The sequence below is a fragment of the Oryx dammah genome, unplaced genomic scaffold (assembly GCF_014754425.2).
Source record: "Oryx dammah isolate SB20612 unplaced genomic scaffold, SCBI_Odam_1.1 HiC_scaffold_17, whole genome shotgun sequence".
Classification (NCBI taxonomy): domain Eukaryota; kingdom Metazoa; phylum Chordata; class Mammalia; order Artiodactyla; family Bovidae; genus Oryx; species Oryx dammah.
This window is the reverse complement of record NW_024070201.1, coordinates 13398033-13421061: the sequence shown is the minus strand read 5'-3', so window position 1 is coordinate 13421061 and position 23029 is coordinate 13398033. Positions and strand designations below refer to the sequence as shown.

Here is a 23029-nt window from a genome sequence, read left to right as displayed (position 1 = left end):
TTTTCAAGTCATCTTGGAAGCCCCCTCTTTCCTAATACGAATAAGACCAGTTTGTTTCCCATTTCCTCATACCACAGATTTTATTCACGAGGCCTCACCCACTCCCAGACAATCACTGCCTCCTCCCCGTGCTGGCGCCCCCCGCCGTATCTGAGAGGTATAATGAGCCTTCTGCCCCGTGGCACTGCCGCTGCCTTCTCTTTGTTTCAATTCCTTCTGCTGAGATAACCGAAAACACAAGGAAAATATTTCAACCTTTTCCTCCCTTTTCCAAGAGGCCACCCAAATTCCTGCCTGGTGTACAACACTGTTCCATTATTCTGTTTAGAAGATAATGGAGACTTACTTTGTACCCAGAATAAACACGAGCACCGAACGGTTCACAGGGGAAGTTGCCACGGGAGTGGCAGGGGCAGGCAGGGCTCCACACCCGCCCGCAGCCGTCCAGACTGTAGGCCAGGGGACAAATGGAGTCAGCAGTCTAGAGCTGGAACGCGGCGACACAGAAGCCGGGAGGAAGTGTGCTCTTACGACGTACAAGGCCAAACGCTGGTGCTACTCGAAACAGCGGGTAGCTTCTACCTATCAACTCTAGAGCTTCCATCCAGGTGCCCAGGAGGCACTGGGAAGCTTCTGAGATACACAGTATCGGGTTCCTCGTCTAATACCAGCAACCTGGGCCATTCACCTCAGTTCTAAAGAATATGCTAAAAAAGAGCTTCTCAACCAGACGGGTTTTGCCCCCAAGGGACAATTGGCAACTTCTGACTGTGGTCATGGTATAGTTCCATGTGTACAGAAAGTGCTGAATAAATATTTACTGAACGGATAAGGGACTAAATGGTATCAAAGAATATTTTGTGGGAGACTATGGTTATCTTTATTGTAAACCTCAAATATTAGAAATAATACGCCAAAACAATCCCTACATAACACATTCTGATCATCTATAAAATATATGTTGTTGTTATTGTTCAGTAGCTAAGTCGTGTCTGAGTCTTTGCGACCTCATGGACTGTAGCCTGCCAAGCTCCTCTGTTCATGGGATTTCCCAGGCAAGAATACTGGAGTGGGTTGCCATTTCCTTCTCCAGGGGATCTTCCTGACTAGAGATCGAATCCAGGTCTGCTGCACTGCAGGTGGGTTCTTTACCACTGAGCCACCAGGGGAGCCATATAAAATATATTTACGTCGATGTCATTTATTTCACACTTCTTGTTCATTCAGCCTGCTACCTCTTGGGATTAGATTTCCCATAAACGTAGTATGTACTATGTAAAATAGAACTACCATTTATTTATTCAAAGGCTAGCTCTTTTGAACTGTAACATTTAAACTAGCCCCTGAGTCCCAGGATGTTGAGAATGGCTTCCACATTTCTTTCATATGCCCCTTTAAAGATTTCTGTCTCTTTTGAAATCAGAGTGTTTTCATGTTCTCTTGGTCAATGCTAGTGGTTTGTCCTCAGATAGCATTCACTCACCTATACTGACAGATCAGAATGACACACTCTCCTCCTTCATGGTACCCAGAAGATCCAACAGAGAAGGGAGCAGTCTGGCGTGGCCCTGAGGACATCTGGCCCAAAACCTCCTTATCACCCTGCGCTGGGCTATGCAGCTCACCTTAAGTGTCCACAGGCACAAAGGGGCTGGCTGCAAGGAAGTTGTAGAGATACTGCTCCTGTCGAAACACGCTTCAGTTTTCTATAACTTAACTTCAGAATGCATTTCTTTCCTCCAATGGTCAGATCAACAGTCAGACTGAGCCAAGAAAGTTGCCAAAAGCACCAGTGAACTGTAATAATCGCATGTTCTATCACATGGACCCAGCCTTGCTCTCACTTGGGCAATATGTCAGCCTGTGACTTCTCTGAAGAACAGAATCAGAGGATCTATGGTTCCTCGAATTTCAGTTTGGGTCAGTGAGTCACCTGTGGCACATTTCTACATTGCCTTCCACGGAATATTCTAGAGGGATGACTGCTTATAAAACAGAAGCAGTTATGCCCGCTAATAAATCCTTCTTCTTACCCTAGTAAGTCAGAGTACCTCTGCTCATTCCACAAGCGACTAAATACTCACCACAGATACACTGGTGAAGAAGAGAATGTCCTCTAAAGAGGATGATGGACCAAAATGGGGGAAAAAATGTCAATTTTAAAGTGTGTGTGTTAGTCGCTCAGTTGTGTCCGACTGTTTGAGACTCCATGGACTGTAGCCCACCAGGTTCCTCTGTCCATGGGATTTTCCAGGCAAGAATACTGGAATGGGTTGCCATTTCCTTCTCCAAATTTTAAAAAGACGATGCAAATTGTAATGACTGTTGTATAGAAGACAAAGAAAGGGCAAAAATACAGAATATCAGGAAAGAAACCTCTTTGGAAGGAATGTTTAGCAAGACCATGATTTAAGTAGGAATCTAAAAATTAAGTGGGAGCCAGTTAGGTGACAAGTTAGAGAAATCACCCAAGAAAGGGCTCTAGGAAGGAAAGACCTTGACTCACTTGGATAGATAAGTGTTCCACACGTGGCTGGAGCATGGTAAGCCAGGGCAAGGGTGGCTTGAGAAATACAGCAAGGAGCAGACTGTGCAGGACTCATATGGTTGGGCAAAGGGTTTGGACTTTATTTTAAATGCAACAGGTGGCCACTGAAGACTTTGAAGCAGGGGCAGGTTGTGAAGCAGAGGGTATGGGCTTCCCTGGTGGCTAAGATGGTAAAGAATCTGCCTGCCAATACAGGAGACCTAAGAAATGCAGGTTAGATCCCTGGGTGGGGAAGATCCCCTGGAGGAGGGCATGGCAACCCACTCTAGTATTCTTGCCTGGAAAATTCCATGGACAGAGGAGCCTGGTGGGCTATGGTCCATGGGGTCTCAAAGAGCTGGACATGACTGAAGCAACTTAGCATACATGCACACACATGACGTGTACGCTTTCCTGTAGCAAGGTCCCTTGTGTGGCTGCATGTGTACCAACAGGGACATGGGCTCACTGGCAGTTGCAGCAGCTGAGGGTAGAGAAGGTACTGACTTGGGCCAAGATGGCGACCAGACAGGGGATTCAAGCTATGTCATGGAGGAATCTAGAAAACGATCCAGCAGACAGAGATCAGAGAATCAGATGATTCCTCTGCTGTTGGGGCTCCAGGTGTCCTTCCTGCCATGGTGGGAAGTCCCATTTCAAGGTTAACCACTCAGCCTCTTGGCCTTCCTTATCTTTCCAAGCCCTTGGTTTTACTTGTCGTTCAGCTTCAGGCCTACATTCCACAGATATTCCTGGGTGTCTCGTTCATGCCTGCATTTTTAAATGGTGCCCATGGAAAGTAGTAAATGGTTCCATCCAGGTCACACAGTAAGCTGGCAGATTTTCCGCAGAATGGAAGGTGCACCTTCACAAATCTCTGCTTTGGTGCCTTCCAAAGCACCCAGAAGGCACAGGGAATCACCGACAGCTAAAATACCTATGGTTCAAAAGCTAAAAGAATGTGTTTCCCATCTGATCTCCACAAATGCCTGAGATGTTTAAGCCGAGGTGATTTCAAAACTTTACAAGACTTGGAGTTATTCCGAAGCCTGTGCCTCCAAATGTGGCTTGAGACCCTTCTAGAAAGATCCCACTTCAGAGCTTCTGAATTTCTGCTGGTGGAGCTCAGCAATTTAACACACTCCCCAGTGACTGCTATGTACAGTAGTGCTGAGAACTGAAGTCCTGGAAGCTGCAAATATCTTTTCCTGAGAAGAACAATGTGATGATCTACATTGATTAACTTAGAAAACTGATAGAGTGTAGGGAAGAAAAAAATGCTTTCTGGGATCTTCTTTTTCTGCTTTATTTTTTTATTGTTCAAGTGGCTAGGTGATTTTCATACTCTCGCAGGTTGGTATTATTTTAATTTTCTATATGAATAGGCTTGAATAGGTTAAAAAATACCATTCCTCAAGGTCACAGTATCAGAGTCAGGATTCAAACTCAAGACTGTTTGACTTCAAGTATCTGTTCCTTGCTCCCCCATCCTCTCCACCATCCTGGTGTCTTCAGAATTCCTTTCCTCTTAAACTAATCCAGAGTCCAGAGCCCACAACTGCCTGGAAATTGGTCACATTTGTTCATGTCTTTCAATGGTTGAGGGGATTATGTATCACCCATGTATAGATTTCTTGCCCAGGGAAACGGGGTGGGGTGTGTAAAATGCACAGAGTTGCAGATTACCAGACATCTCCAAGTATTATACTGCACCTCCCAAGCCTCCCTGGTGGTTCAGACGGTAAAGAATCTGCCTGCAATGCAAGAGACCCAGGTTCGATCCCAGGGTTGGGAAGATTCCCTGGAGAAGCAAATGGCTACCCACACCAGTATTCTTGCCTGGAGAATCCCATGGACAGGATCCCTGATGGGTTGTAGTTCATGGGGTCGCAATGAATCATACACAACTGAGTGACTAACACTTTTCCCTCCACTAAAATATACCTAGCTGCTCAATCTGTGTATTCTTTCCGGGGCTGGCAGTCACAAGGGTCCCTTCCTTCTCACTGCCAGTTTCTATAATGGTATTACTCCAGGAAGGAAAGTGAGAGAGGAACCCAGAGCGAGGCCACAGGCTTCCCAGCCTTGGGAAGGCAGGCATCTCTGTGATAGGAAGCAGCTGCCTGCTCAGTGAAAAATCAGGGGTTTCCAAGCTCAGGGGCCCAAGACTAATATGAGAGAGAAACCCCTGAGCACGTGAGTCTATCTTCTCCAGGTTCCTTTGTTGACAGATGACTTATCAGTAAAATATATTCATCAGAAACAGCATCAGTAGGAAACCAGCAGGTGGATATTGAAAATATTTTTACACTTCTAAATGATGAAGTCCTGATGATCAACCAAAGGCTTCAGCACAAATTATGAAGCCCAGATTGAGCTATTCTTCCCACTTACACACTAGCAGCAGCTATACTTCTGGAACTAACATCACAATGCTTCTTAATGTCTTGAATGGTTTAGTGTGGGTTGAACTAGGGGTCACTTCTGACAGCACCTTTGGTAATGAGTCTGTGTGCAGTATACAGATGCAGTCAGAATGAAGAAAAGGCAGATAAAACTGAGTGATATCTGTACCAAATCTTAAGATGAGTGCTTTCAGTTATTTATGGCTTACAGCTCCAAGAAGGATGACATTGTTCGCACCATTTTACAGATGACAAAACTGAGACTCAGAGGAGTTAAGCAACACACCCAAGGGAGAACAGTAAGAAAGTAGACTAGTGTGACTCAAATCTGGGAGGGTATGACCCTCAAACCTTTATTCTTATGTAATGCATGCTACTTCCCTTAATTCTTAAGTAATGTACTCTACTTCCTCACTCAGTGATCAAAGACAAAGAAGTCATCATTTAAGATAGCGAGTGAATAAAAGAATGCAATCACTAGAGAGATTATATTGTTATGACATATTTCAAGAAGTCTACCTTTATTCTGGCTGATCAAATAGTTACCCCTGTTCCAGTTGAAGCTGGTCAAATGAAAGCCCTCCTGCAACAATGGTGTGAAGTCCAGGTACTTACTGTAATCACCTGGACCCACATATCCATGGAATCTGCTACATGCAAAGCAGAATATAAAACAAGAGTGTAAGATTCATGAAGGTGAGGACCTTTGTTTTATTCCCTCATGTATCCCAAGTGCCCATAGCTGGCTCTCAATAAACACAAGTGAAATGAATGAAAGCTCTAATTTTAGAATAGTCAGTAGTATAATCTTTCTTGGACATGGCAACCTGGCTCATGGGCCAGTGTTTACTCATTAATATATTAACTAGCCTCCCAGATGGTTCCCTACAATACCTGCTCTTGGTGCTCCTGTCTTGCGCTCTCTCCTCCCACCCTGTATCAGGGTGGGTCCATGTGGTCAACAGAATACGGTGCAAGCAAATGTGTGTCCCTTTCGAGATTAGGTTGTAAAAAATGGTGATCCCCGAGCTGGTTTTCTCCCTCTTGGCCCATCCTGTCTACGGGAAGTGAGCTGCTGTGACCTGAGAACACACATGCAGCCTATGGAGAGGTCAAGGAGGCAAGGCACCAAGAGCCAGCAAGGAACTGGGTCCTGCCAACTGCCATGTGAGTAAATTTTTTTTTAACTTTTTGTTTTATATTGGAGTACAGCCAATTAACAATGTTTGTAATAGTTTCAGGAGGACAGCAAAGGGACTCAGCCATACCTATGCTGCTGCTGCTGCTAAGTCACTTCAGTTGTGTCCGACTCTGTGCGACCCCATAGACGACAGCCCTTCAGGCTCCACCGTCCCTGGGATTCTCCAGGCAAGAACACTGGAGTGGGTTGCCATTTCCTTCTCCAATGCATGAAAGTGAAAAGTGAAAGTGAAGTCACTGAGTCGTGTCCAACTCTCAGCAACCCCATGGACTGCAGCCTACCAGGCTCCTCCGTCCATGGGATTTTCCAGGCAAGAACACTGGAGTGGGGTGCCATTGCCTTCTCCAGCCATACACATACATGTATCCATTCTCCCACAAACTCCCCTCCTATCCAGGCTACCGCATAACACTGAGCAGAGTTCCCTGTGCTGTATAGTAGGCCACTGTTGGTTATCTGTTTTAAACATAACTCTGTTACCTGTCAATCCCAATATGTGAGTGAATTTAGAAGTAGATTCCCCATCTTCAGTCAATCCTTGAGGTGACTACAACCTCAAAGACACCTTGAACTAGCAATCCCCAAGTCCTGACCCTTAAAACTACATGAGACAGGAAGTGTTTACTGCTGTCAGCAGCTAAGTTTTGGGGTAATTTGTTATGCATCAATAGATAACTGATACAAGCAACTCATCTTTTTATTCATTAACAAGAAATCCAACTTTCGAACAAAAATCCATGCTAAAAAATTTTTACAGAGAATTCTAAGAATTTAATTCTGCAAATTCTTCTCCTACCCGAAAGTTTTAAAAACATAAATATGTGTCCTTCTTATTTGTGATGGCCACTTTTTCTTTGCTACTCACTAAACAGTCATGTGTATACATTTGTAGCTACAGGAGGGTACAGATGCGGTCTTATGGTTCTGTTTATTCTGAAAGAGGTTCAGATCAGGGGCAAGTACCCTCTTCTCCCATGGGAGGGAAGAGATATTCTTACTGATCTTTAGGAAAAATTTTCCTGCTGATATTAAATTAATTTTAATTCTATTTTAAGTTTTTATAAACTCACATTCAATAGTGGAGGAAGTACAACCCGTTAAACAAAATGATTAGATCCCTTTCAGGTTGTAATAAGTACCACAAACTCAATGAACATATCACAGCTCATATAGAGAAGACTTGCCCTGAGAGAGAATTGGTTTTGATTTTTCTGAAATCAGCAAATTACCTAAAGTGGTACTGTGCTCAAAAGATTATGCAAAAGTACTCAGTGAAAACCATCAGATCATGCTGCAGAAGCTACAGAGAACCCTCCAGGATAGTTCAAGGAGATAAGAGATAAGAGATGGAGACCTAATAATGAAGTACAATCAAAGGTCTGATGATGCACCAGGAGTCTAGCGGAAAAGGGTCATTATGAAACGTACCACTTACAGCATCACTGCAGCCCTAAGGCAACTCTGGTCAGTTGCCTAAAGAACACAATTTTTAGCTCATTCCCTAACTCTCTGGTATACTCAGGTTCATGGCAACTCAAGACAGAAGCTCAGGGACTTCCCTGGTGCCTCAGTGGTTAAGACTTCACCTTCTAATGCAGAGGTGTGGGTTCGATCCCTGGTCAGGGAATTAAGATCCCACGTGCCTCTTGGCCAGAAAACCAAATAAGACAAACAAACATAAAACAGAAACAATATTGTAACAAACTCAACAAAGACTAAAAATGGTCCACATCAAAGTGAAGTGCAGGTCGCTCGGTTGTGTCCTACTCTTTGCAACCCTGTAGGCTGTAGCCCGCCAGGCTCCTCTGTCCATGGGATTCTCCAGGCAAGAATACTGGAGTGGGTTGCCATGCCCTCCTCCAGGGGATCTTCCCGACCCAGGGATGGAACTCGGCTCTCCTGCACTGCAGGTAGATGCTTTGCTGTCTGAGCAAGTCTAAGACAGTCCACATTAAAAAAAAAAAAAGAGAAGGAAGTCCATTTCATTGACTCTGGAGATGACCCTAGCAGAATGGCGTGGCCTGTCCCTGAGCAGACGTGGCAGCAGCACAAGGCCACTCTGAGGCCATCTGTGTTCCTCTCCTCTTGCCCTGTTCGCGTTCTTCTGGCATGGAGACATGCTCTTGTGAATTGCTGGGTTTACATACATGAGAGTCTTCCATTTGTTATCACTTCAAGAAGAGGGAGACAAGAAGAGCTTGTGAGGGTCATGTGCATGTTTAACGGAAGGAATGTCCACCAGGACCAGAAGGTTCTTGTCTTTGAAAACACGAGAAAAGGTGAGTGACTTAAAAGTCGGAGCAGGAAGAGTGGCAGTGAGACAACACACCATGGGACAAGGACCAAGGAGGCCAGTGTCCTCAGACATCGTGGAATCCACGTGCTGCAGGGGTAGGTGCTCACCTGTGTGGGCTGTGGGGAGGACGCAACAGCTAGAGGCAGCCTGAGGGCTGAGAATAGCACTGAGGAAAGATGCCTTCCAGCCGGATCTTCACAGAAAAGATGCCCTCCTCAGCTGGCCAGATTACCAAGCCAGACATCTTCCATGGCATATGGCTGCCCACTGGGCTCATGACCCCTGAAACACACACACTCTCGTGTGTGTTTATTCTCTCCGCCTTGTAAATGCGGCCAACCTTGGAAGCACAGTTACTTTCCTCTGTTGCAAAAGATTTCAAGAAAGGCTCAACCCTCAAGGAAAGCTGGTATTTCTCTTATGATGGAGCACAAGAATTTGCCTAACTTTACTTTTAGAATCTTAAATCACAAGTGGAAGACGTCAAAGTTGAACCCCTCTTTTTGAACATTTGAATTCCTTAAGCTTTAGGGCTATAAGTCACATTCTCTTCAAAAGATTAAAATGTGTTTTGTTATACTTGCTGAAATTCCTCCCAGAGATGAAAGAAATAAACATATTTGTGATTCCTTCACCAAATTTCTCAATAAGACTTTAAGGTCCCCAGGCATCAATGATCCATGTATATAGGTGCACGCTGATGAGTTTGGGGTATTATTTATATTATCTTAATGGGACCAGTACCGTCTGCAGAATTAAGAGTGTGCAGGAAATGTGTCCATAGAAAGCTTTTATTCTAAATATAGAAGATTGTAAGGACATAAGCAATTTACTCTGTGTATTGGACTGCTTTTCTTTGAGCCGTTCTGGTCAACCATGTAAACAAGTGTAGCAACCATTATTCCCTCCACGCAAGTCTGATGGGCACATGTCAAAGTAAAATGACCTAGCAGCTCCATTCCTTTCTCCCCTCAAATTACCAATATGACTGGACCATCAAATTAAGCAACTAAATGCCAAGTTTTCTTTTTTTAGATTGCACAGAGTTTTGAGTTAGATGAGTGGAAAAACAGTTCCAAAGTCTGAGCTTTTTTTTTTTTCTATAACAACTTTTCAACAGTTAAACCACTTTTGGTAAATATGAGTAAAGAAAGCGAGTTCCCAGTCACAGCACATGTTTACAACTAAGTTAAAGGCTCTTAAAAATAGGGTGTTTGATGGTCTACTGCCAAAATACGAACTCCAGCAGCCTGGAGTGCACAGCTAATAATAAAGAGTCAGTGTTACTATGAAAAATCCCCGAGATGAAGCTGCAATTCAGCTTTTCCCTTTCCATCGCAAAGTTCCCCACGATGACACTGAGACGTAAATTTGGAGTTAAAAGGTCAAGGTGGGAGGGAAGGAAGGCTCAAAATGGTGGGCGGTCACTTAAAAACAAAGGAAAACATTGCAGGATGGGGCTCATAACAACACAGCAAAACAGAATGGAGAGTCCAGCCACTACCTGAGGATTGCTTGCCTTTTGGAAAGAAGAAAACCTTTAGATAGATAACAAAATAGATAACAAAAGTCCAAATTAAAGGAACTACGTTAGGCATGAAGAAACCTTGCTTGTTATTCAGATTCCTGGAGCCAGAATGAACAATACGCAAAAGAAATGAAACATCCAGATCTCTGAGAACTGGCTGCCCTGTGCAGACTGAAGAATCATACTACCCTAGTTTCCCTGGACTCTTCTTCCCAAAACCACAAGCCTCAGCTCCAGGTTCTTTGGCCCTTGGAATTTTTGGATAATCTGACAAAGCTATGGACCAGGTTCGCATGGAAAATGTGTGTACATCATCACACAAAATTCTGCATTCAATTCAGGGAGTGCCAAAACTCAAGACGCTACATTCTTTATCTTCTAGGGCAGGGGTCTCCAACCCCAGCTCACCTCCCCTGTCCACAAGGCTGTAAACTTTTAGGGACTGGGCTGCAGAGCAGGAGGTGAGCAGGGCACAAGCAAGCAAAGCTTCATCTGCAGTTCCCCATCACTTCCCATCACTCACATTACCTCCTGAACCATCTCCTCTCCCTACTTCTTGGATGCGTGGAAAAAATGACTTCCACAAAACTAGTCCCTGGTGCCAAAAACATTGGCGACTGCTGTTCCAGGGTGAAAGCAGGCTCTTGATAATATGCAAATACTTTCCAAAAGACACAGAGCCACTCCATTCCTGGTGCCAACTGTGGGCTGAATACAATAGCTCAACACAAATTTGTTGAAAATGTTTTAAAAGCAATTATAGCAGGATTTGATCCCCTAATGAAAGTTCCATTGACCTCACTTACACTGAGGGCATGACTTGCCCATTTCTACATTGTTTCTGTCTCTGCTTCTACCTAAAATGGATTTCCTTCAGAATATTGACCATGAGTAATGGCATGTCCCGAATTTCCATGTCAAAGGGGGCTAGGGGTGTGGTAATCTTATTGCAAGTCAGGGAGGAGTGCAACTGAGTTTGCACTGTACCTACAAAATCCTGAAGAAAGCCTCAGTGACCTTATCTGAGCTCTCAAGAGAAAGCAGATGTTATAATGTCTTCATGGGATTCACTGTCTTCAAGATACCACCAACGAACTTCAGTCAGTTCAGTCGCTCAGTCGTGTCTGACTCTTTGCGACCCCATGAATCACAGCACGCCAGGCCTCCCTGTCCATCACCAACTTCCAGAGTTCACTCAAACTCATGTCCCATCGAGTCGATGATGCCATCCAGCCATCTCATCCTCTGTCGTCCCCTTCTCCTCCTGCCCCCGATCCCTCCCAGCATCAGAGTCTTTTCCAATGAGTCAACTCTTCGCATGAGGTGGCCAAAGTACTGGAGTTTCAGCTTCAGCATCAGTCCTTCCAATGAACACCCAGGACTGATCTTTAGGATGGATTGGTTGGATCTCCTTGAAGTCCAAGGGACTCGCAAGAGTCTTCTCCAACACTACAGTTCAAAAGCATCAATTCTTCGGCATTCAGCTTTCTTCACAGTCCAACACTCACATCCATACATGACGACTGGAAAAACCATAGCCTTGACTAGATGGACCTTTGTTGGCAAAGTAATGTCTCTGCTTTTCAATATGCTATCTAGGTTAGTCATAACTTTCCTTCTAAGGAGTAAGCGTCTTTTAATTTCATGGCTGCAATCACCATCTGCAGTGATTTTGGAGCCCCTCAAAATAAAGTCTGACTCTATTTCCACTGTTTCCCCATCTATTTGCCTTGAAGTGATGGGACCAGATGCCATGATCTTAGTTTTCTGAATGTTGAGCTTTAAGCCAACTTTTTCACTCTCCTCTTTCACTTTCATCAAGAGGCTTTTAAGTTCCAATGAACTAATGTAAACCTAAATTTCTTCTATAAAGGGCCCACTCACAGTGTAATCAGTTCTTGATACATTCCTCCATGGGAAAAGTCAACATTTCACCAGGAATCTATATTCAAGATCCTCTAGGTTTGGATTCCTGAATCTTGAGGGTATCAGTAATGAACCACCATAGCCCTCTTTCCCACCCAGTTTGAATATTGCCTTAGAATCCTTTAGGCAGTCCTCTGGGTAACTACTACCAATTTCCCCTGGCATGCAAGTTGAAACATATTTGTTACTCACAGATCCTATATGTTCAAGGACTTTCTATCTTTAAAAAAAAATGGGAAAATGGCAACTGTCTCAAAGAATAATCTGTGGCCCGTAGGCATTCATTCTGAATTCTATCTACATTTCAGACGATGATCCTAATCATTATTGACTTTCAAATGTCTCATTGAACGTGGCTTCCAAACTCAAGCCTGGGTCATGTGTGAGCTGGAGTGTGACATTGTATAATTGCCTTCTCCTAGATGTAGTCGTTTACCATGACTATATACATGGGCAGTGGCATCATTCACTCTGTTCATACCTGGACGCCACATGCATGATTGAATGACCTGGCCAATATCTCCATCTATGCCTCAACTTCCTCATCTATCCAGTCGAGATAAGGTCACGCCTACCTACTTCATCATGAATTATGTTAATATTCAAAAAAAAACACTTAGAAGAGTGCCTGACATGTTACACTTAGTAAGTGTAATTTTAAAATATTGAACCAAAAGAATATCTTAAAGATCAATGTTTCATAGTTGGTGCACTGTACATTTAATCACAGAACTATAAAGGATTGGGTCCCTTCAATAAAGCATGCTCACCACAGTTTAGTTCAACAAACATTTACCAAACGCTTGTTTACAAGAGGTTTGATACTCTGTAATAGTGGAACTACATAGAAAATTAGGCACCCATCTTGAAACAAAAATTCTAACAATTACGAACACCTATATTTTCTCGAGGTACTGAGAAGACACTCATCAGCCTGGAAAACACCTTCAACCTGGATCTGAGTACATTCAAAATCACTTTTCAGCAGAGAGCTGCTGGTCTCTCCTTTAAGCTCCGTCTAAGATCTGCATCCAAAATAAGCAACAGCAAGGAGAAAAATTTAGACCAATCTTGGTTTTAGAGATGAATCTGCTTCTTTGATTCAAGATCAAGTTTTTCTTCATAGTAACCTTGGAGTCCTTTTTCCCCAGACCTGCGGGTTGACTCATCAGACTCATAAGAAATAAAGTGTAGGCTTTCATGAATTAAAACAGTTTTCTCACTTCAACTTGTATTCTGACAAATTAATGAATTAAAAAAACAAAACAAAGCAAGACTCTCTTTTTCCAGTTTCTCTTATTCTAGATTGGATGTGCCCAGGGTGTCTGACATCCTCATGCCATTCATGACTGCCATTCTTTCTAGGCGAGTCATTGCTTCAAAAATATGCGTGGGTGTGCTTCTGGGAGCTCAAGACACTCATGTCCTCATCGTAGATGCAAATTCAGTGGTGCATTTGGGGCCCAGCTACTGCACTCTGCCAGCTGGGCGCCCCGCAGAACCCAGGGGTCAGGACGGCTCTGGTCACTAGCGGAGTTAGCACAGGCCAGGGAGACACTTAGCTGTCTCTAAAATGGGTATAATAATACCCCAGGGGATAAACAGAGATAGCTTGTGTATACACATGTGACAAACCAGATTTGCTATTCAAAAGTAAGATATTATTAGCATTCCTCAGCTGCTCTGACTTTGTTTCCCATAATTAGAATAAAAAAGCTACACTCATGGTATTCGCAGCACAGAGTTTCTGTGAGAACTGTATGACTTGTGTACATGTAGGGAGACATGACGGTGACTGTTGCAAACGCCAGGCCCCACTTCTGCCTGCTGTCTGACATCCTGCTGTGCTTCTGTCTCCTTTCGGTCCTGGTGCTAACTTCCTGATCGTTGCTTTTCTGTTTCTATGGCTAAAGACAGATAATATTCTTCTTTTCCTCCAAAGGAGCCTTTCAGCCATTTCTCCGACATCCAACAAAATGATCACAATCGCTCCAGGGAACAGAAAGTGGCTTCCCTCACTAGTAGCATCAGAACCAGCATCTTGCACAGCCTGGCCAAAGCAGCACCCGGCCTGGACCGGCAGAACCCCTGTGCGGGCAGCTGTCCCAGCTCAGAGCAGGCACCGGCCAAAGAGCCCATCTCCCAGCTCTGAGGGTAACCATTTAGGGTCATCACTTTCCACCTCCCAGAGTGCTTGCTTCCTTTTAATCAACACAGATCCATCTCCAGTCAGCCACTTAAGGACCAAAGAGCTGTGCATTATTGTATTACTAGTTAAACGGATCATTCCTTTGCTTACCCTCTGTTCCTACACCCTTTCCCATTAAAATATAAACTCCATCCAACAGGAACTCTGTCTCTCCTGTGTGGTCCAAGGGCCTGACACAGGACCCAGCATACAGTAGGAGCTCAATATGTGTCACATCTACTCCATAATCTTTTCCTTTGCACCAATATTTTCTACTCATGAGATAGTAGAAAATTAATTAATCTACAAAAATTAATCTACAAAATTACAATCTAGGAACAATCTTAGATCATCATGTCCCTTTATCCTTCAAATAACTGTGGCACTGGAGCCATGTTTTTAATCACATTAAGGCATATAAATATATGCCTGACTTTATATATATATACACATATATATAAAGACATAAAGATGTTTATATATATTATATATAATATAGATATACACATGTGCCTTAGTGTTTATATATATGTTATACATGCTTTATATATATATATATCTTACTAAGTTTTTACTCATATGTCTATATTATTTACATATGTGTATATATTATATGAGCTTCCCTGGTGACTCAGAGGTTAAAGCGTCTGCCTCCAATGAGGGAGACCCAGGTTCAATCCCTGGGTCGGGAAGATCCCCTGGTGAAGGAAATGGTAACCCACTCCAGTATTCTTGCCTGGAGAATCCCATGGACGGAGAAGCCTGGTAGGCTACAGTCCACGGGGTTGCATATATAATTATATATGTTGTTTAGTTGCTAAGTCATGTCTGACGCTTCTGTGAGCCCATGCCCAGTAGCCCACTAGGCTCCTCTGTCCATACGATTTCCCAGGCAAGAATATTGGAGTGGGCTGCCATCTCCTTCTCCAGGAGATCTTCCCGACCCAGAGATCGAACCCACATTTCCTGATTTGCAGGAGATTCTTTACCATTGAGCCACCTGGGAAGCCCCCACACAACTTTGTATATATAAATATATACTATATATATTATATAAATAATATATATACATATATATAATATACCCATAATTAAACAGGCAGTGGAGACTCTGGAGGCCCATCACATGTTCCTCCATCTCTTTCCTACTTCCATCCCTGAAGGATTCATAAGACATTTCTAGTTTAAAAGTCACTAATCCTAGTCATTCACATGATGAATATTTACTATGAATCCAAAACATTCCAGGAACTGCTCAGGGCTGGGAATACATGGGGTGAACAAGACTGACAAGATCCCTGGTCTCATACAGCTTATATCCCGTGGAGAAAGACAGGAGGTGTACAATAAATAAGGAATCAACATGAACTCAGACAGTGATAAAAATTATGAAGACAACAAAACCTCTATGAAAGGGATAGGGGAAGACAAGAGAGAAGAGATCAATCATGTATGTCTACATGAGTTAGAGCAGCCAGGGAGGTCTCGCCAAGGAGGTGGTACATAGGCCAAAAAGTGTATTTCAAGAATAATCCAACCAAGCAAAGCGCTGATAAATGCAAATCTTTGGTGTTGCAGACAGGGATACTAAGAAACAAAAGAGGACTGGTCCCAAGGTCATGCTGTTAGTTAGCAGTGAAATTTGGACCAAATGGAGAACTGTCACTCCATACTTAGCACTGGGATATAATATTCTCTTTCTTACTTTCTGCAATTTAGCATACTCTTGTCTTCTGGAGCAACTTCCTTTCAAAAGAATTTTCCCTATATTCTTTCATACATTTCCTCACTTCTATTTTCTCTGTAAAGTCACCCATATAATCAACTTGTGTCTATACATACTAATAATACTATATTATATAGAGAAAAAATAACCATGGTAAACAAAGGGCGTTGTGTGTGTAATGAGAATTTGGGGCACATTTTCCAAGCAAAACTAATACCCAGTCTACTGGGTAAAAAAACAACACAACTTCCTTTATCTTAGAATTTTTAAAAAGAAAAGCTAGGTTGCAAAACGTAATATGAAGCATTTTCAATTTAAAAAAAAAAATTTTAGAAGTAAAGCTAAGGAGTTTAGAAGTTCCTAGGAAAACTATCAGCATCCCAGGTGGTGCTACTGGTAAAGAACCCACCTGCGAATCCAGGAGATTAAAGAGACTTGGGTTCAATCCCGGGTCAGGAAGATCCCCTGGAGGAGGGCATGGCAACCCACTCCAGTATTCTTGCCTGGAGAATCCCATGGACAGAGGAGCCTGGCAGGCTACAATCCACGGGGTCGCCAAGAGTCAGACACAACTGAAGCGCCTTAGCAGGCATGCACAGGAAAAATATCACCATGTTTCTGGCTCTGCTCTAACAGAGAAGCCAAGTGTGTCTACCATTTAAAACAAAATAAACAGCAACCACAACTAATGCCCGATCTTGCTTTGTGAAAGAAAATGCAATGGACTCACCGGGAGCCAAAGATGTGATCCACAGGCCCCCAAGATTCTAGAAGTTGTAAAGATTCAATTTGTAGAGCTGTGCTCTAACTAAATCAAGAGATAGGGAAGAAAAGGGTACTATTAAAGAAATTCTTAAGATTGAATATTTGGTTGGGTAAATTTTCCTTTCTTGGTTTGGAGCAGATTCTGTGTATTTCTTTTTTCCAGTTCTATTAAATCCTTAAACAGATCTGTGTTTTAAGGGCTTAGGGCTGCCCTTGCAAAATAGATGATTACACTCTCTGTTTAGGGTTTTAGTGATACGGGGGACAAATAAACGGAGGCAATGGATTGAATTCCCCTCCTCCAGGTCAATTTCTCAGTGACTCTCTTTTGTAGTTCCCATTTAAAGCAGAAACATGTTTTAAAAATGAAGTGGTGACATATAAAATCCCATCCATTAATCCACATTTTTCAATTGTTGTGTGTATATGAAAGAGAGACAGACAGATGGAGAGACTGACACATACAGAAAAAAGATTACTCAATTTTTGAGGAAGGAAGGCTCTACGAGAATATTTTTATTTTCAGTTTACATTTTATATTTCTTGTAATTACTTCACAGGGGTACTAGATTGGAAAACTTCTTTACCCACAGAAATGTTCCAAGTGTAGCTGGGAGGATCTGGGTGAAGAAAATTAGTGTTTTTCCCCCAAAGTCATTTTAATAAATCAAACTCTAGTCCTACAACTGTGTTGCTCATACTGGAATCCTAAATCCCATTAAATAGGGTCTGATATAGAGTGATATACAGTAGACTTTTGAGTCCTTTGGACAGCAAGGAGATCAAATGCTCAGTTAGTAAAGAATCTGCCTGCAATGCAGGAGACTCCAGTTCGATTCCTGGGTTGGGAAGATCCACTGGAGAAGGAATAGGCTACCCACTCCAGTATTGTTGAGCTTCCCTTGTGGCTCAGCTGGTAAAGAATCTGACTGCAATGTGGGAGACCTGGGTTCGATCCCTGGGTTGGGAAGATTCCCCTGGAGAAGGGGAAGGCTACCCACTCTGGCATTCTGGCCTGGAGAATTCCATGGACTGTATAGTCCAAGAGGTCGCAAAGAGTCAGACACGACTGAGTGACTTCCACTTTCACTTTCATAGTGTGATATAGTCCTTTGGACAGCAAGGAGATCAAGTCACTCAATCCTAAAGGAAATCAACCTGAATATTCATTGGAAGGACTGATGTTGCAGTTGAAGCTCCAATACTTTGGCCACCTGATGTGAAGAGCTGACTCACTGGAAAAGACCCTGATGCTGGAAAAGACTGGAGGCAAAAGCAGAGGATGAGATGGTTAGATAGCATCACTGATTCAACGGACATGAATTTGAGCAAACACTTGGAGAAAGTGGAGGACGGAGGAGCCTGGCGGGCTGGAGTCCATGACATTGAAGAGTCGGACAGGACTTAGCTACTGAACAACAATGTTTAGTTACGTGTTCATGACTTCTAGGAACAGTGCTGAGCAGTTAACACGGCTGTGCCCTTGCCCTCTGCCACAGCTGGCTGGACCTTGCTTCCAAGATTACTTGGGACCCTCCTCATGAACACTTCCTCTAAAAACTAAAACAAAACATTTTCACCCTTGTCACCTCTTCTTTCCCTTCTTCCTGTTCACACTCAGTCACTCAGTTGTGTCCAACTCTTTTCAGCCCTATGGACTATAGCCTGCCAGTTTCCTCTGTCCATGAGATTTACCAGGCGAAAATATTGGAGTGAATTGCCATTTCTGCCCCAGGGGTTCTTCCCCACCCAGGGATCAAAGCAGCATCTCCTGCTTGGCAGTTCAGTTTCTCAGTTGTGTCCGACCCCATGGACTGCAGCACACCAGGCTTCCCTGTTCATCACCAACTCCACAGTTCAAAAGCATCAATGCTTTGGCGCTCAATGCTTGGCAGGCAGATTCTTTACCACTGAGCCACCTGGGAGCCCCTCCATTCTTCCTAGCAGATACATTTAAGGAGAAATTGAAGGTTGAAAAACAGAAGCAAAATATCAGGAAAGTTATTCAAAGTGTATCAGCTGAAAACGGGGCCGCAGAGGCAGACCAAGACATCAAGTGCTCCTCACTGTTTTTCCAAGAAGGAAAGTTAGCACCCAGGGATGTAAAAGGACTTGACCAAGTTGCTACTAGTTGGTATCAGTGGGATCACGGGGACCTTCAACATTCAATTCCCAGGCCAGTCCTCTCAATTATCACTAATAAGTATAAGAAGGAAAATATAGTATTACTATATCACTCACTCTTTATTTATTTGTTCATTTATTGTGATGCATAGAGGGAAAACATGAGGCACTCAGAATAATTTGTTACCAAAAAAAAAAAAAAAATACAAAAACAACAACAAGGGTAGACATTAGACACTCTTCTCTTCAAAGACAGAATACGCTTACTTTCCCCCAGGCGCCATACTCACTGGCAAAGTCTTCTGTGACCCAGAAGACCGAAGGCAATTACATTGCCGATATATATCTGCTGTGCTGCTTGACTCTCCCAAGGGCAGCATAAGAGTGCAAGGGCAGTGACGTCTTTATGAGGTTAACCCTTTTCTGTTTCAAGAGGAGACAACTGAAGGCAGATGTGTTCTGTGAAGTGTAACAAGAATCACTGGAAATTTGGTACTTAGGAGGAATGACAGCACCAAGTCGTCATCCAGAAGGGAAAAAATAAATTGTGCAGAGGAGCGGTGAGCTGGTGGAGCCTATGAGGACACTGATGTCCATGAAGTGAAAGTGAGATGGTAAAATAGCAGAGTGGGGAGCTGAATTATAATACAAGGTGAAGAGACTAAGGACGAAGCAAGGAAACTAATGTCTGTTAAGCTCTACCATGTGCCAGGCAACATGCTGGGTTCTTTTATGTGTTATTATCATCATACAATCCTCACAACCTTTGGAGATAATTTCTATTATCACAAAAAGCAGAAAGTGAGTCTTCAAAGATGTTAAGTAACCAGTCCTGGGGTAATACACCTAAGAGAGTATGCTGTCTTCCATGCTAAGGTTTTCTGGTTCTGATTCAGTCAACTGCTACTAAGTTGCAAACCACCCTCAAAACTTAGTGGCTTGAAGCAGTTATGCAATATTTCCCATGATCCTCTAAGCTGTCTGGGCAGGTCCTCTGCTGACCCCACCGGGGCCCATTCACTCACCTGGCTGCACTGAGCTGGAGGACTGGCTGAACTAAGATGGCCTCACTCCTGTGTTGGCAGTGGGTGCTGGTGGGAGGCTGGGGCACCTCGGTTCTCAGCATGTGGACACTCATCTTCCAGCTGGCGAGCCCAGCTTCATGATACGGTGGTCTCAGTGTCCCAAGCAGGTTGTTTTATTTTTCTGTTGGTTTGTTTGCCATTTTACTAAAGTATGACTGACAATAAAGAGCTGTATCTATTTAACATATAAAACTCAATGAGCTGGGAATAAGTAAACACCCAGAAAACAATCATCACCATCAATGTCAAAAACATATCCATCACTTCCCAAAGTTTTCTCCTGTTCTCTATTTTTATTTACTTATTTGTTTATTCATGGTAAGAACACTTAAGACTTCCCCTTAACAAATTTTAAATCCAGAAGGACTTCTTAAAGCCCATCCTCAGAAGTAGCACGATGCCATTTTCTGTCATACTTTTGGTTAGAACAAGTCACAACGCTATTCAAGGCTCAAGGGAAGAAAGAGCATCCACTTCCCAATGGAAGGAGAGTTAAAGTCACGTTACAAAGGGGTATATGGCATGGAAGGAATCATGGGATCACTTAAAAAACAATTCACCATAAGCTCTGAACTCTGTGTTCCTTCTACAACCAAAGTGAAGTGAAAGTCGTTCAGTCGCGTCTGACTCTTTGCGACCCCATGGACTATAGAGCCTATGGAATTCTCCAGGCCAGAATACTGGAGTGGGTAGCCTTTCCCTTCTCCAGGGGATCTTCCCAACCCAGGGATCAAACCCAAGTCTCCTGCATTGCAGGTGGATTCTTTACCAGCTGAGCCACCAGGGAAACCCAAGAACACTGGAGTGGGGTATCCGATCCTTTCTTCAGAGGACCTTCCCAACCCAGGAGTCGAACCGGGGTCTTCTGCATTGCAAACCTTGAATATAAATCCCGCACTATCCCTCAGTGTTCTTTTTATAGATTTATTAATGGGACTACTTTTTATAACCGGGAATAGATGTCAGAAAACTTCTAGCTCTATCTCTACTGCTACTGGAACCTGGAGTGTTTGCTTTTAAATGGGTCTTAATTTTTTCACTTGTGAGAAAAGGGTTTGATCCGTTATCTCTCAAAGGGCTTACAGACTGTATACCTTGATAGAATAGTGTCTATTTTTAGACCAATAGCCCTCTTGGGGGAGGGGCAAGATGGAGATGAGAGAAGGTTAGAAATGAGATGGCTTCTATTTTGCCACATACTCCCTCTTTCATTGCTGTAGGTTTGGAATTGGGGGAGGGGGCTGGTAGTGAGCAGAGAAACGTCCTTCCCATGGGTGGTTGAAATCTTCCATGATCTGGGTGCTGTTCTGATCATCTCCATTTATTATATTCTAAGACGGCGTGGGTCCTCCCACATTATACCAAGAATAAAAGTACAAGTCCTTGCTCTAAGCGCATCTAGACCAGGTTAGACAAAACATTTCCCATACAACACACATTCATAGCAGTGAAGCCGACAGTGGAGGCAAGAAGGCTCTTGAGCTGGTCTCTTCCTGAGGGAGCTGAGAACGTTCTCTGAAAGATATTGTTGCCTAGTCTTTGGAAGATCAGGTTCCCAAGGAGAACACTGATGTTTAATTTAGCACAAAGACAGCTCAGAATCTCTCTCTGGGGGACTGAGCCTGCAAAAAGACCCACATGCAAAGAATCTAAGCGAGAAAAGGAAGCTCTTGTCGGTGCAATGGCTCCAGGACTTGGGGGCAACTTTCCTAAACGCGCACTTGTGCCTGGTGTTTCTGTCAGGAGGACCGCTGCCCTTCCTCATTTACCCTTGTGTCTGTACTTTGCTCTTTTTCAACACTTCTGTGAAACAACCAAATAGGATAATACCACCAGCACACAGGTTTTGCTGTCTGAAATTACACGGTGCAGTGTGGCAATCACATGTGCAAGCCTTAGCCGGTTTAGCAAGTATGGGCCTACTTAGGTGAACAACAACGAAAAATTAGCTTCTCAGCTGCTCAGCCAGAGAATGCTTTTATTTTTACATAATTTAGACTCCAGAGACCTCCAGAAATGAGCAGTGTACACTAAAGTATGGCAATCGTCATTCCAAAGACACAGTACAGTACACGCTGTATTCAATTAAGCCACTTCTTTGCACCCTGGTTACCATGGCTCTAAGAGATTATACTATGTATCCAACAAAACCCTGGTAAGTTATTAGCAGCTGAAGCAAACTTTGGCCTTAAGTAAATTTTCTGGGGGAAAAAAAAGAAAAGACATGTAATTAACTTTCTGTTCAAATCCTTCAGAGCTACCTGAAAAGAAGCCTGTTGTGCAGTGAGGAATTCAGGATGCTGGGCTTCATGTGGGTGAGAGTTATTAGAGTGCTGGAAAACTCAACCACATTTCTGACAAAAGAGAACTTTTAAAACGACAATGTTAATGATTCCACACTAACGTAGGAACCGGCTGTGACTCAGGAAGTAAGATCACTGTTAAAAACAAATATCAAGCACAACGAACCCAACACGAGTTTGGTTCTACCTTGCCACAGAATATGATCCTTCAAGAGGAGGAGGAGGGTCTGAGTTTAAATGATGGGGAATAAAGAGACTAAAAGAAAAGTTTTAACTACAGTCTGTGCTCTAAGTTAGAACCAGCAAATCTGTCCTTGTTCAAACATCATCCACCGAGAACAAGACTATTCTCATTCTAATCCTGTCACTTCTTCACAGAAACACTGTGCTTTTGATTAAGAATCATCCTCACAGAAACTTGCTTTGAAGCCTTGGCAACATTTTCCTCGCATTTCTTATGGAAAGTCACACTTGAGGAGGTACTGAGCAAAGAAGAGATTCCAGACGAAGAAGAACCACATCAAGGCTTGATGTTTTCAGCATGCTCCAGGTCGGGGTTGGGAAGAGGGCAGATTCGGGCCGCGTGTTTGTGTGCGGCTGCAGGGAGAGGACCGATTCCCTAGCAACTTGAGAGAGGGACCTGGCTCTCAAAAGCGCACATTTAAATCTCCACAGCAGGGAACTGCTACCTCTTTGTGACTCTGTGACCAGATTCCTGTAAGAATTATTCATCAGTCTGGATGAATAATTCAGTTAAATTGGTAAATTTGGATGCTTCCATTCTAATCATTCCAAATTCTCAACAGATAGCCCCAATTTCTCATTGACTCACACAACCCCACCCACCACACTCTCTGGGCAACTGAATGGAAACCGAGCCTTTATTCTTGAAGAGGCAAGGAATCAACCTCTGACTCTAGTCAAGTTCTAGATGAGGAGTCCTGGAGTCCCAGGA

The 23029-nt window shown here is 43.3% G+C and overlaps 1 protein-coding gene and 1 long non-coding RNA gene across 2 annotated transcripts in view; one reads left to right on the top strand and one right to left on the bottom strand.

The window, feature by feature from the left end:
• Positions 1–23029, bottom strand: part of MAML2 (mastermind like transcriptional coactivator 2) — a 409143-nt gene that overhangs the window by 370352 nt on the left and 15762 nt on the right. The window lies entirely within an intron of this gene.
• LOC120876187 lies at positions 5826–13159 on the top strand. The gene is made up of 2 exons (XR_005724124.1): positions 5826–6099; positions 12795–13159. It is a non-coding gene; the product is annotated as an uncharacterized LOC120876187 (long non-coding RNA).